Source organism: Theropithecus gelada, chromosome 12 (genome assembly GCF_003255815.1).
Source record: "Theropithecus gelada isolate Dixy chromosome 12, Tgel_1.0, whole genome shotgun sequence".
Lineage (NCBI taxonomy): Eukaryota > Metazoa > Chordata > Mammalia > Primates > Cercopithecidae > Theropithecus > Theropithecus gelada.
In genome coordinates this window covers 42,194,597-42,207,797 of record NC_037680.1, presented here as the reverse complement: position 1 = coordinate 42,207,797, position 13,201 = coordinate 42,194,597, and the positions used below count along the sequence as shown (strand labels likewise).

The 13,201-nt window shown below is 40.5% G+C and overlaps 1 protein-coding gene across 1 annotated transcript in view; it reads left to right on the top strand.

Moving 5' to 3' along the window:
* The window catches only part of GALNT3 (polypeptide N-acetylgalactosaminyltransferase 3), a 98,969-nt gene that overhangs the window by 50,425 nt on the left and 35,343 nt on the right, over window positions 1-13,201 (top strand). The window contains exon 2 of the mRNA XM_025405426.1: window positions 707-1,784. The gene's annotated coding sequence lies outside the window, so the exon portion shown is untranslated. The remainder of the gene's footprint in view (window positions 1-706; window positions 1,785-13,201) is intronic.

Sequence of the window (13,201 nt, the reverse complement as noted above, 5' to 3'; positions counted from 1 at the left end):
TTTCAGTAGTTAGTATTTTCAGTTCTGGACCTGGACCTAAGGAAAAACACTACCAAGTTAGTATATCAATACACACAAGTATCTCCTGAACTATTTTTTGTTTGTTTTTGGAGGGAAAGGGAGCTTGGCAACTGCTTGTAGGTACTGATACTAAAATGTTGCAAATAGATGAAGGTTCCTTGGTGCTTGCAAAATAAGCACAACATGTAAAACAAGCATAGAACTACCTAGTTTACTAATGTCTTAAACCTAACTCATAGTATAAAATAGTACTATGGATGCTAAAACCAATGTCTCAGACTAGTCAAGTACTAAAGATACACTTGTTGATATTACACTAACCTGTATTTTAAACCTTATTTTTAGGTCACGCGTAGCACTAATAAAACAGTAAATAAGCACCATAAGAGCATGTCAAAATGTAGGAGGAAGACCACAACTAAACTTCATAGTAAAACCTGCCACCATATGATTAAACATGCCACCAAAGAGTTTTTAGCTAGTTTTCGATTTATATCCCTACATATCTTTGGGATAGAGCCAAAGAAATGAGTTCACGGAAAGGTATAAAGGTCATTTTAAGTCCTGGTTTTGGGAGTGTCAATGTTTGTTACAGCAGCAGAAGGAAGGCTGAAACAGAAAGTTGTGTCATAAACGGAACAAACACTGTTTAACAATTTTTTTTTTTTTTTTGTCTTAAAAACAGCAAACCCCACCATCTTCCTGGAGTCTGCGTTGTCCCCTTCCAGAATAGATGTGGAGTTTTTAAACGAACCTACAATAGAAGCAAGCCTTCTCCAGGAAATCCCAATCTTTTTCCAAACAGGAACAGCAAGGGTTCTCTCTGTTGTGGCTGTTTTTCCCTCTGGGAATTGGTTTGCCTTCTGAGAGCATCCCAGGGAGGGGAGGTGCGCCCCAAATTGGCGAGGCTCTGCCAAATACCAAAGGCTCTTCTTTGGGAGGACACTCCTCCTTTGGACGTGAGGCGCCCCTACCAGAGCGCCCGCGTACAGAAACGGAAACCACTAGCTGCGCTGAAGTGAGTCAAGTGATGAAATCAAGACTACACGGGAAGGAAGCTCACGAAACCTAACTGGTGACAGAAGCTGCTGAACCCTGCCCGAGGAAACCACATGAGCCAGCAGTTGCTGCCCTCCCGAAGTGGTCCTCGGAGGCAGCGCACCCCTTCATTTTGGCGAACCGAGGAGGAAGGGAGGAAGCGTGTGGGGGAAATCTAGAACTTCTGTTTCCCCAAGGACCCAGCAGACTGCTCTGGCTACAAGGTGATCACTGCCACCAGGTCAGTGCAGGATTCCTTCAATGTAGACGGGCCGGAAGCCACAACTTGCGCGGAGCAGCAGCCTCGCCGACCGCGCAGAGAGAAGCCGCGCAACAGCCAGGCTTGGCTCGGACGGCGCCCCCACCCCGCGCGCGCGGTCAACGGTTCTCACCTGGAGCGCTCAGGTAGTGCTGGGGCGGGGCGGGAGGCTGGCGCGCAGGCGCGGGAGCGGGGCCTCGCCCCTGCCGACGTCGCAGACCGGAGCTCACCTGGGAGACTCCAAGAGGAAGCCGAGCCGCGGTTCTGCCTCTCCAGGCAACGCGGGAGGCCCAGCGGAAAGGCAGGAGGCGGCGGCGGAGGAGGAGCTCTACTTAGCCGCAACTGTAGCGACAGCAACCGGAGTCGCAGCGGCAGCCACCTGCACCTGGAGCCCAGCCCACGTCCAGCGCCCGCCCGGCCGCCGCTTCCCGCCGCCCTGCCCTGCCCTGCCCAGCCCACCCGTCAGGTAAGGCGGCGACAGGCGGAGGGAGATGCGGTACCCTCTCCCGCATCTGCGTTACAGCAGGCGGGAGGACAGCCGCGGGGGTTCACGTGTTGGGGACAGGGCTACGGTCCAGGTGGTCGGTTGGAGTCGGTCTCGAGAGCAGTGTTTCGGTTGCCCGTGGAGAGACCCCGAAAGGGGCTCCCCGGGCCAAGGGGCAGGTGGCGCCCCGGGGGGAGCCCAGTCACACCCTCTCGCCCACGGTGCCCCGCCAGTCCTTATGGGGCGGCCCCAGAGGAGCTGGACCGAGATCAAAGACCTAGTGGCCCCGGACTTGCCCCTGGGAGGGTCGCAGCGTGGGGACCCTGAGAGGGAGGGCCCGGCGGGAGGCGGGCGCGCTTCCACTGCGGCTAACAGGTTGCCTGTCTCCTCCAGCCTCTCTGCCCGAGAGGGCATCCCGCGACGGCGAAGGGCATGGCTTTGCCAGGCAACTTTCCCAGCCGGGGACCCCAAACGTTCTAGGCAGCAAACCGTGGCCGCCGAGCCATTTAAATGGTTTCCGAGTGGTTTGGAAAGGGCTCTGTGGCCGGGACGCAGACACCCCTCTCTCTCTGTTTCGACTCTGCACTTTTCCGGGTGCGCTCTCCAAGCCAGAGTTGGGCCCACTTTCCTGTCCAATGGAGAAGAGTTCTTTTCTTCCGTGGCGGGAGGAAATCCAACTGCCACGCACCAACCACACACCATCTCTTTAGAGGACCTGTTGACTTAAGGACCTGTATATCGCGGTTATGGTTTGCCTGTGGCATATGACTCAAAGGTTCAAAAAAAAATTGTTTCAGGATCCTGCCACGTCTAAGCTTGGGTGTGCCAGGCCCAAATTCCTTTCCCTGCCTAATTAGGCTTTTCTGAAGCCTAAGAATTGAGGGTGAAACTGGCGCTTACCTTAGACTTTTATTTCCTTCTCTTTCCAACACATCAAAGAAACTATTTCTGTTTTAAGAATCCCATCGAGTTACCAATATTTCCGATTCTGAAAACGTTATTAAGTTAACATAACTTGCTAGAGAAGTTACAGTACATAATGAAGACATTTACACTCAAATTCTATAGCTAAAAAATATTAAAGTGACAGCATTTTAATTAGAAAAATCTCTGCTTGTGGGAAAATCTGTTGCTTCTTTTATTGTATATATTTTTTCTTTGAGTTTGTGGCTAAAATCCATGAGGTTAAAGTCACACCCTGCCATCAGATTTTTTTAAATGTAACTTTTAATATTTGAAGTCTAGCGCATGTTAAACTTTCCGAGCAGTTTGTACCGAGAATCTTTCTTTATGTATTGCTTTAGCCAATATTTTTACAGAGGAGTTTCTAATAATAATAACAATTCCACTAGATTTGTTTTGTTCTATCTCTGCATATTTTAAAAATATATTTTAAGTTGCACGTTTATCTTAAAATGCCTTATGCAACATATAGTGGGTTTTTTCTTCTTTTTAAGATTAGATGGAAAGCTAAAAAGCCAACCACAGCATAACAGGACGTAATTATTAATTCAACCAGGAATTTTCTACATTTCTTGAAAGACTGTCACCTGATCTCTTAATCTCGTCTCCATACAGAGAAATAAATGTGCTAAATACTGTTTAAATATTAGATATAGGAGTTGTTCCCTGAATTTTGAATATTAATCTTCATTACTTACTGGGCAGATGTTATCAGACTGTCTTTCCTCTTAACCTCTAGTGAGAAATGTAACATGTTTTCATTAGCCAGAGTAACCGTGTGACTTAATCTATCTGTTAAATAGGAAAAATAATACTTTCCTAGATTAAGATAACAAAGCCTTAAAAACAATCAGGAATATCTTCCAGCCCTAGCCTTCTCGGGATCCCTTTCTCACTTTGGAGATTCACTAGTGAAACCATTCATTTGTGAAAAATTGAAGGCAAGAGAGGTATTCTAACTTCATTTCACCCAGAGATGGCATGATCATTCCAGTGGCTTGACTCATGACTCCTGTATCTTACTTTTCACCACCCACATCCTCACTTATCATAAGATGTTTATCTTTTTTCTTTCATATACTTTGTAAGGCCTTTGTAATTACAGAATAGTCTATTGCTTTTTCTTCGGCTCTGATTTACCCTCATTTCTACTTTTTCCAAATGATGCCTGACTTCATGGAGACTACCCAGTGAAGGCATCATGCTCCTCTCATTGTGAAATAGCATGCATATTGACGATGCTATGTCAATTGAGATTTTTTGTTCCTTCTTGGTATTTCCAAGCCACAGTTAATTTTTTAAGTCAATGTGGATAACATTATTTAGTCTTCTGATCTTTTTATTATATTGGCTTAAAATATATTTTATGAGGCAGCTACCCAGTGCCTTTCATCCGTTTGCAACACTCCAGATTTTTGGTTTCAAGCACACATCCTTAACACTAAGTTTCTTTAAACTTTTTTTTCTTTTACTGCAATCCTCAATAACTAATTTATTCTCTGCCTCAACTCCATAAACTCCAGTGTGAGTGTATATAAATGAAACAAGTTTTATTAATATAAAACAGTGCTTAACCTTACAACTTGGACGTTCTTTATTATTTTATTTTTAAAAATATTGGTTTAAACACATTAGACCTCTTTATGACCACGAATGTGCTGGAGCCTACAATGTGAAAATAGCACTATTCTGTTGAATTTTTGTTTTTTTAAAGGCTGATTTTTCTACCAGCTTTCTTTTTCTCTGTGTCATACATGCACATGCACACACACATACACACACACATACACACAGGCACATCCCCACTCACATGAAAGAAAATAAATTATTTCTTAAAAACTGTGCTGTAACCCTAATTAAACATGTATTGTAGGGCTTGAGGCTCCAGGACCTTGGTGCTAGATTAAGCCTTTAAAATCTTAAGAACGTATGAAGCCTTGTTCATTATACATATTTTGTGTTGAATGGGTTCTTATCATGCTGTAGTGTATTTGAGAACAGGAAAAACTAGAAATATTTTTTTCTGAGGGGATTTTGATGGTAAGAATTAAGTGAAATTTTGAGGGAGAAACATTCTGTCCAGCTCTATTCTGAACTCTTAAAGTTTTATGACTGAGTTAGAGTCCTGGGTGGAGTCTAAAAAATTTATTAGAGAAAACATAGCCAGTTTATTATTTGGTTTATATTCTGTTAATATTTAATACTTTTCTCTTTTACTATGAAACAAGTATAAGAGACAAATTATAGGAATTATACTTCCCCTCTCCACCAAAAGACTACATTGGGAGATTAAAATAGATCCCTAAATGATTTGTAGGAATGTAGTCTTGGAAGCTCTGATTGGATAATTAAGCCTTCTGTAGACACTTTCAATTTTAACCTGCCTTTACATTCTTGGTGAGTGAAATATTTCTCCTAAGGAAAATATTATCATATTTAGGATTTTGGAAACGATCAGTGCCAGAATCATCTTCACATGTATTCAGTTCTCTAGTCCATCAAGTGTAAAAATACATTTGGAATGATGGATACTTTATGGATATAAAATACTATTGAATAGGAAGGTATTTTCAATTACCTGTTCAATTATGCATCTAGTTAGTATCAAAATAATTCATACTATGTAATTTGGGTAAAATTTAACACAACTCATGTACACTCAGGGGGAAAACTGAATTCAAATCAATTCCAGCAGTGGCAGGAGACGAAAGTACATTCACTTATTGAAAAGCAAAGACAAGTAGGACTCTGAATTCTAGGTCATTAGAGACTGCTGACAATTATATGACATTTCCTTGGGTCATTCTCAGAGTTGGGCTCTTATTTTTGGCACTGAATAGAGAATATTCCCCCAAGTAAACCTTTTCCCTATAATTGTTTCAGTTTCAAACTATCCAAACTAATTTTCTTTTCTATATGATTGTCTCTTGGACATCTTTAACATTTCTTCATCACCAGAGATTATATATGTTCAAACCAGAACCTTCATCTCATCAAAAAACAAACAAATGAACAAACAACCTGCTCACTTTCTGTATTCTATCTATAGATAGCAGTACATTGTACCATTTCTTATCTGTAATTCCAAAATCAGCCTCTGAAAACAAAGCAAAACAAAATTTACCTCATTTGTTAGCAAAACCTGAACTCAATTGGGGCAAAGCCTGAGTGAACTGTCAGGAGGCTATTGTGATTGTGTATCCAACTTAGTGGATTATGTCCAGCTGCAGAAATAGTGCTGTTTGATTACATAATACTTCCCCAGGCCCTGCTGCGGTACACTCTTACATTGGGTATGGAAACCATATCACCTTTCTAATATCCAAAAAAATCTGATTTTTTAATGAGACAAAGTTTCACTATGTTGCCCAGGCTGATCTTGAACTCCTGGGCTCAAGTGATCCTTCCATGTCAGCCTTCCAAGTAGCTGAGACTACAGGCTGTCAAATCCTGAATTTTGAAACACATTTTGCTGCAGGGATTTGGGGGAGTGAATCATAGATGTGTACCACCATCCAGGTGCCATACCAAAAATCCAGAGGTAATTTTAAACTCTTTTTCTTAGCCTCTACAACTGCTATGGTCTGAATGTTTGTGTTTTCCAAAATTCATATGTTGAAATCAAATCCAGTGTATTGGTATTAGGAGTAGGGTCTTCGGGAGGTGATTAGGTCATGAGGGCCTTGGCCCCTTTTGTTTTTATAAAAGATAATGTTCTTATAAAAGAGGACTGAGAAAGCTTGTTAGCCTTTTGCCCTTCCTCCATGTGAAGTGACATAGGAGGCCATCTATGAGGGATGTGCCCTCGCCAGAAATTGAATCTGCGAGCAGCTTGATCTTGGACTTCCCAGCTTTCAGGCTGTGAGTGGTATATTTGTGTTGTTTAAATTACCCAGTCTAAGGTATTTTGTTATAGCATGAACTAAGACAACAACCATTAGAACACTGAATCCACTTAGCATTTACACCTTTCTCCAAGCCATAAATTCTTCTTTTACTTCTACTGCTCTAGTTAAGGGTCTTAACATCTCTTAACTAGGGTATCATAGCTGCTTCCTACCTGGTATCTCAGCAGATAGTGTTGTCATCCTTAAGTCCATCATCTGGAGGATGAGGATGATCTTTTTAGAAATGTAAATTCTCCCTGTCACTTAAAATCCTTCAACAATTTTCTGTTGCTTACAGGATATCCCTTAAAATGGTCCCATGGGACCTGACACTTGCTTAACTCTGGATTGATACTCCATAAGCTGAAATTTTATTTCCCAGCAATAGACTTCTTGTTTGTGTGTGTGTGTGTGTGTGTGTGCGCTTTTCTTTTGCACTTCTCACTGCAGAGAGTGTCTTTCCTTCTACCTTTACCTCTATCTATAGCTCTTAATGACTCTTAAGACTCAAGAAGGTCTTGCCTCATTTGGGAAACTGTGTCCCCTCACCCACGTCTCCACATATACCTGAGCAGTGTGAGGTGTCCTGTGTATACTTCTATTATTTGCTTGACATGATATAAATATACTCTGCTTTTGCTCTTGTCTGTGACACACACACACACACACACACACACACACACACACACACACCCCTTTTGGATTATTTGCAAAACATGCAAAATTTCCCTTTCCATTAAGACTTTTGTGGAATAAAAATTTTGGAGTAGCAGTGTCACAGAGAGGGGAGAGGCATCAGCAGGCAGTATAAGTCAATCCGCTTTTTTTTTTTTTTTTTGAGATGAAGTCTCGCTCTGTCGCCCAGGCTGGAGTGCAGTGGCATGATCTCGGCTCACTGCAAGCTCCACCTCCTGGGTTCAGGCCATTCTTCTGCCTCAATCTCCCAAGTAGCTGAGACTACAGGCGCCCGCCACCACACCCGGCTAATTTTTTTGTATTTTTAGTAGAAACGGGGTTTCACCATGTTAGCCAGGATGGTCTTGATCTCCTGACCTCATGAATTGCCTGCTTCGGCCTCCCAAAGTGTTGGGATTATAGGCGTGAGCCACCGCGCCCAACCCAATCTGCCTTTTTAATGGGAAGTAACCAAAGAAACTGGGGAGTAGCGAACTTGTTTCACTGACTTAATTAGTCTTTAATTTGGTTTGCTGTTACTTCCATCTCATTACTTTGAATTCTATTTTATTTTGGGGCCTTTTGGTTCTGTTCCAAGATCTGGGGGTTTTATCATTTAAAAGTGAAAAGTTAACTTTGTAATTGAAATGTCTTGCAGCTTTTGCTTATACATATTCCACAATTGAGTATATTATTATTGTTGAGGAGCTTAAAGGGAGCAGCCTTTACTTAAAAAATATAATTGAGTTAGACTAGACTGAAACCCTCTCCCAAACAAAGAAAAATAAAAATGAGGCAAAAGATTTCTTGGAATTAGCAGTCCTCCTTTCATCTCTTCCTAGCTAGTCCTATGCCAAGTTCTGTCAGTTTTACTTTCTAAATGTTTCTCAAATCCATCTACTTTTATTCATTCCTATCTCTATCATCATCTCTTGCCTGGACTTTTGCCATGGCCTCCCTGTTTGTCTATCTGAGCTAATTCTGGCTTCTTGCTTCTTGGTTCCTCACCTTGCACCCAGAGTGATCTTTTCAAAATATGTGGTTATGTTATATCCTGCATAAAGCCCTTCATGGCCCTTAAGATAAGGCAAACTCCTTAACATGCCCAAAGGCCTGGCATGATTTGGCTCCCATCAAACACATAGCACACTCATCATTGTTCCAGCTCCACCACTCTTTTTATATTGCTATGTTCCTTTTGCCTCTAGGTCTTTGCAAGTGGTCTTCGCTGCCTGGAAGGCTCTTCCTCCCCTTTTGGCCTAACTACTTAACGTGCAGTCTTCAAATTCCAGTTTGAGCTCCCACTTTTTCATCCCTAACTGTACCTTGGAATTTTTCAACAATCTCACCACATCCTTCCCCCTAACTATGGGTTAGAGGGAAGACTGTAGCCTAAAGAAATAAAGTCCTATTTAGTACCTGAGAACATTAACTTATAAAAACAAAAGTTTCCCCACAAAGGAGGCAGACATTAATATATGGCCCATATTTTTAAAAATAGATTTTAGTTGTTAATGCCTTTATATTTTTATCAAGTAATAATAGTTTGTATTTATTCTCATAATAAGTATTGGTCCTTATTTACTATTGAACACTTACATGGCAGGCATATTTTAAGCAATTTACATGAGTTTACTTATTTAATCTTCAAAGCAACCCTATGAGGTGCATGCTATTTTCCTCCCTATTTTAAAGATAGGAAAATTGAGAGATTAAGTAGTTTGCCTCTATTTACAAGGTTAGTGAAAGATTAGAGCCAAGACTCAAGTCCAAGCAATACAATTCCAAATCCTGCACAGTTCGCCTTCTATTTCCATGAATTCTGTGTCTATAGATTCAAACAACCTTAGATTGAAAATATTCAGGAAAAAAGTAATACAGCAATAAAAAATAATATAAAAAAGCACAGTATAACAACTATTTACGCAATATTTACATTGAATTAGGCATTATAAGTAATCTAGAGATGATTTAATGTAATTGGGATGATGTGCTTAGGTTAAATCCAAATACTACATCATTTTATAAAAGCGACTTAAACATCTGCAGATGCTGGTATCCACAGGGGTTATGGAACCAATCTCCTGCAGATACCAGGACATGACTGTACATTTGTCCTACTTACATGTAAATAAAATAAAATAGGGTTATTAAAAGACTTCCAACAACAATAAAAATCCAGTCAACTCTGCCCCTCCTTTCTCATCTCCCCAGTCCTGTTGCCTAAAAGCAACTACTTTCATTTATTTAAATGTTTCTTCCAGCACTTACCTTTTCAAATAATATACTTATACTGCTGTTTCTTAATGTATCAATATTTGGCAATATCTACTGACTTCCCATTATGGTAGATAAATATTTAGATCTTTCATACACAGCCACCTCTACTCTCCCTCCTTGACCTCCCAATATAATTCTCACATTGTTTTGTTTGCATTTTAGTATTTATTTAGTGTGATTACATAGATATTGTTTACTACTGAGTCAAGCAAGCATATTACGAGTAGGATTCTTTACTTGTAGAATTTTTTTTTTAAATCCTAGGAGTAATAATGAACTCATTTAAGAAAACACTTGGCTTAGTGTTTCCATATGTCAGTTAGAGTGCAATTTCTGTGTACTCTAACATCTTTTCAGCTTGGTTTTACATGTAGTCTAACGTAACAGATTTATTGGTCCCTTACTGGAGCAATCTGTGCTCTTGTCCCCGTTTTGACTGTTGCTCTCTAGGCCTGTTCCATGGTGGTTGTTTGGAATTTCTTTTTGTTGACATCTCTGATAGAGCCTCTATTCCTTAGGTACTATGACTTTTGTTTTTTATTCACACCCTCATTTGGATGAAACACATATCCACCACTAGCTTCCTGAAAAATGGTGCATGGAATTAAGAAATGTGAGATATTGCATGCCTAAAACTCTTTATTCTACCTTTACACATTTTCCTTTCTGTTTTATTTAATTCTTAAACATGTGTTAGTAGTTGCAGTTGTTTGTGAACTCCAGTTGTTTGAAGTTCGCAATTTTCAAAAGTTAGGAAGGGTATATGATAAATCTTCCTTTCACTGTTGTCCTCTGACACCAGTTTTCTTCTCCAGAGGTAACCAATGCTATTTTTTAAAAATATAAAAACAATACATATGTATTTTCCTTCTTTTTAAAATACAAATCTTGCTTTTTTTTGTTCCCATTTAACTACATTGTGGGGATCATTTCATATGAGGATATAAATTAGCTTTGCTTTTTATTTTGCATAATATTTAATCATATTACTCCATCATAATTTATCTCTTTCCCTATTGGTAGAGTTCTAGGTTGTTTCAACCCTTTGTTATTAGAACAGTGCTTTAATGTGCAAGTTACAGGTGTGCCATTTCACTAGTGCATTAGCATATCTATGGGATTTCTAGAAGTCATCCTCACATCTGATTTATGCTTTGATAGAGACTAGAGTAGTAAGCAGCCCTGCAAGTTTGATAATTCTAAGTCAAATGAGATAAGAAGAAAGGGGGAAAAACATCTGATAGTAAATACTTAATGGCAGAGTGGGCTTATTTCTAGAGGACAATTAATAAAGCAGACAGGGTTTCTAATAGAAATTATTGTTTTCTTTGAGCTTTTTGAACATGACCTTTGTTTTTTCAGATGTGACCCATCATTTTGAACTGGATAAAACTTATTTCTATTGTGACCTCAGTCTCCTTCTTGTACTCTACCCTCTATCATTGCCTCCGTTAGTTTCACTGGCCTCTGGTCTCATATTTTTGAGTTCTAGGTCTACCACTGAAGATAATGCAGAAGAGAAAGCACTCCATTAGCTAGCACCTTTCTTTTTTGGGATGGGATCTTGATGTGTTTCCTAGGCTGGTCTTGATCTCGGGGGCTCAAGCAATCCTCTTGCCTCAGCCTCCCGAGTAGCTGGGATTACAAGCACCTAGCTAGCTAGCACCTTTCAACAAGTCCAGAACACATCTTTTTTTTTTTTTTTTTTTTGAGACGGAGTCTCGCTTTGTCGCCCTTGCTGGAGTGCAATGGGGCGATCTCGGCTCACTGCAAGCTCCGCCTCCCAGGTTCACACCATTCTCCTGCCTCAGCCTCCGAGTAGCTGGGACTACAGGCGCGCACCACGACGCCCGTCTAATTTTTTGTATTTTTAGTAGAGACGGGGTTTCACCGTGTTAGCCAGGATGGTCTCGATCTCCTGACCTCGTGATCCGCCTGCCTCGGCCTCCCAAAGTGCTGGGATTACAGGCGTGAGCCACCGTGCCTGGCCCAGAACACATCTTTAACACCCATCACAACTTAACAACCTCCGTAGCCTCCACATTGACTCATTTGCTGAGTTCAGCTAACTCTACTTCCAAAATCTGTTTCCAAGCTTCCATGCCCCTTATATTTATCTCTTGCCTGGATTGCTTTTAAGGGTATCCTAAATGCCTTTAGCCTCCTATCAGGTTTTTCTGCCTCCCCAAAAACTCCATGTTTAGCGCAACTTCAAGGATAATCATTCTAAATTTCAGTTCTCATTAGGTCATGACCTTGCTTAAAACTCATCAGGGGCTCTCCCTTTGCCTAAATAATTAAGTATGAATCCCGTGGAATTAAGCACCCCACCCTCCCTTATTTGGAACTTGGCATTCAGTGTGTGTTTAGTAGGCCTCACTGTATACGGTAATTGACTATGCATGGTTCTGGGTAAAATTACCCTACTTGAGGCCATCTGTTGATAGAAGAATTAAAGTTTAGGCTGAGACTGGTTTATTTCCAACCCAAATTTTATATTAAAGGAATTTTTCTTGTACCTTAACCATGAAGAGTGGATAATGCAGGAATTTCAGATGGTAGTTGGAGAAGTGGAAGGATATTGTTTACTTCAAATTAGGCACATATATAGCGTAATCTTATAGGTAGACACAGATTTTATGTATAATAAAAAATGATGTTATGGAAGACTTGAAAAGAATTCTGTTTTACATCTGGGGAGGTGGCAGCTAATGGGGAAGCGGTAAATGTGGGGAGACTTATAAATATTGAGATTGAAGTCTTTTAGAATTTCTACAGCAGGGGTTAGCAAACTATAGTTCTTAGATCAAATTTGACGCACTACCTGTTTTTGAAAACAAGTTTAATTGGAATGCAGCTATGCTCATTCATCTACAAACTGTCTTTTTTGTACTACAACGGAATTGAATAGTTGCAGTAGAGACAATATGGCCAGCAAAGCAAAAAAAATGTCTGTTATCTAGTCCTTTACAAAAAGTTTGTTGACACTTTTTCTATAGGGTAATGGAAGCTGAGAGGTGGAGGAGGAGTCTCTATCACATCAGCATTGGTAAACCTGTAGAAAGTTAAATGCAAAATGATAACAATTGAGCAAGCAATCTTCTTTATTCCTTCACTCCCTACTCCTTAATATTCTTGGGGCCTCAAAGGAAGAATGAATGGAGAGAAATTGCCTACTGCTTGTATGTGTTTGGACTCCTTCAGAATAGGAATGTTTGGTTGAATTAATTGAATGCAATCTATCCATCCTCCAAACACATGCCATAAAAAGGCCCAGTACTTCTTTCACTAAAGTATTAAGTAGTACATTAGTGAAGGGATTCCCTTTTTCCATGAAAAAAATCTGTGGCTGCTCTCCTTTGTAGACCATTGAAATTGGCTCTCTGATTTCACTGGAGATGATGAAATTCCATAGCAGCAAAAGCCAAGTGGCAGTAAGCCCTTATCCACCAAATATATGTACATCCACAAGTATATACATATTATCCACCAAGTATGTACATCTCCCACAATGAAAAGCTGGGAAGTAGAGGTATCAGAAAACATTGGCTTGCAGATGTTTTTGAGAGCTGAGATACTGTCTTTGGTATATGC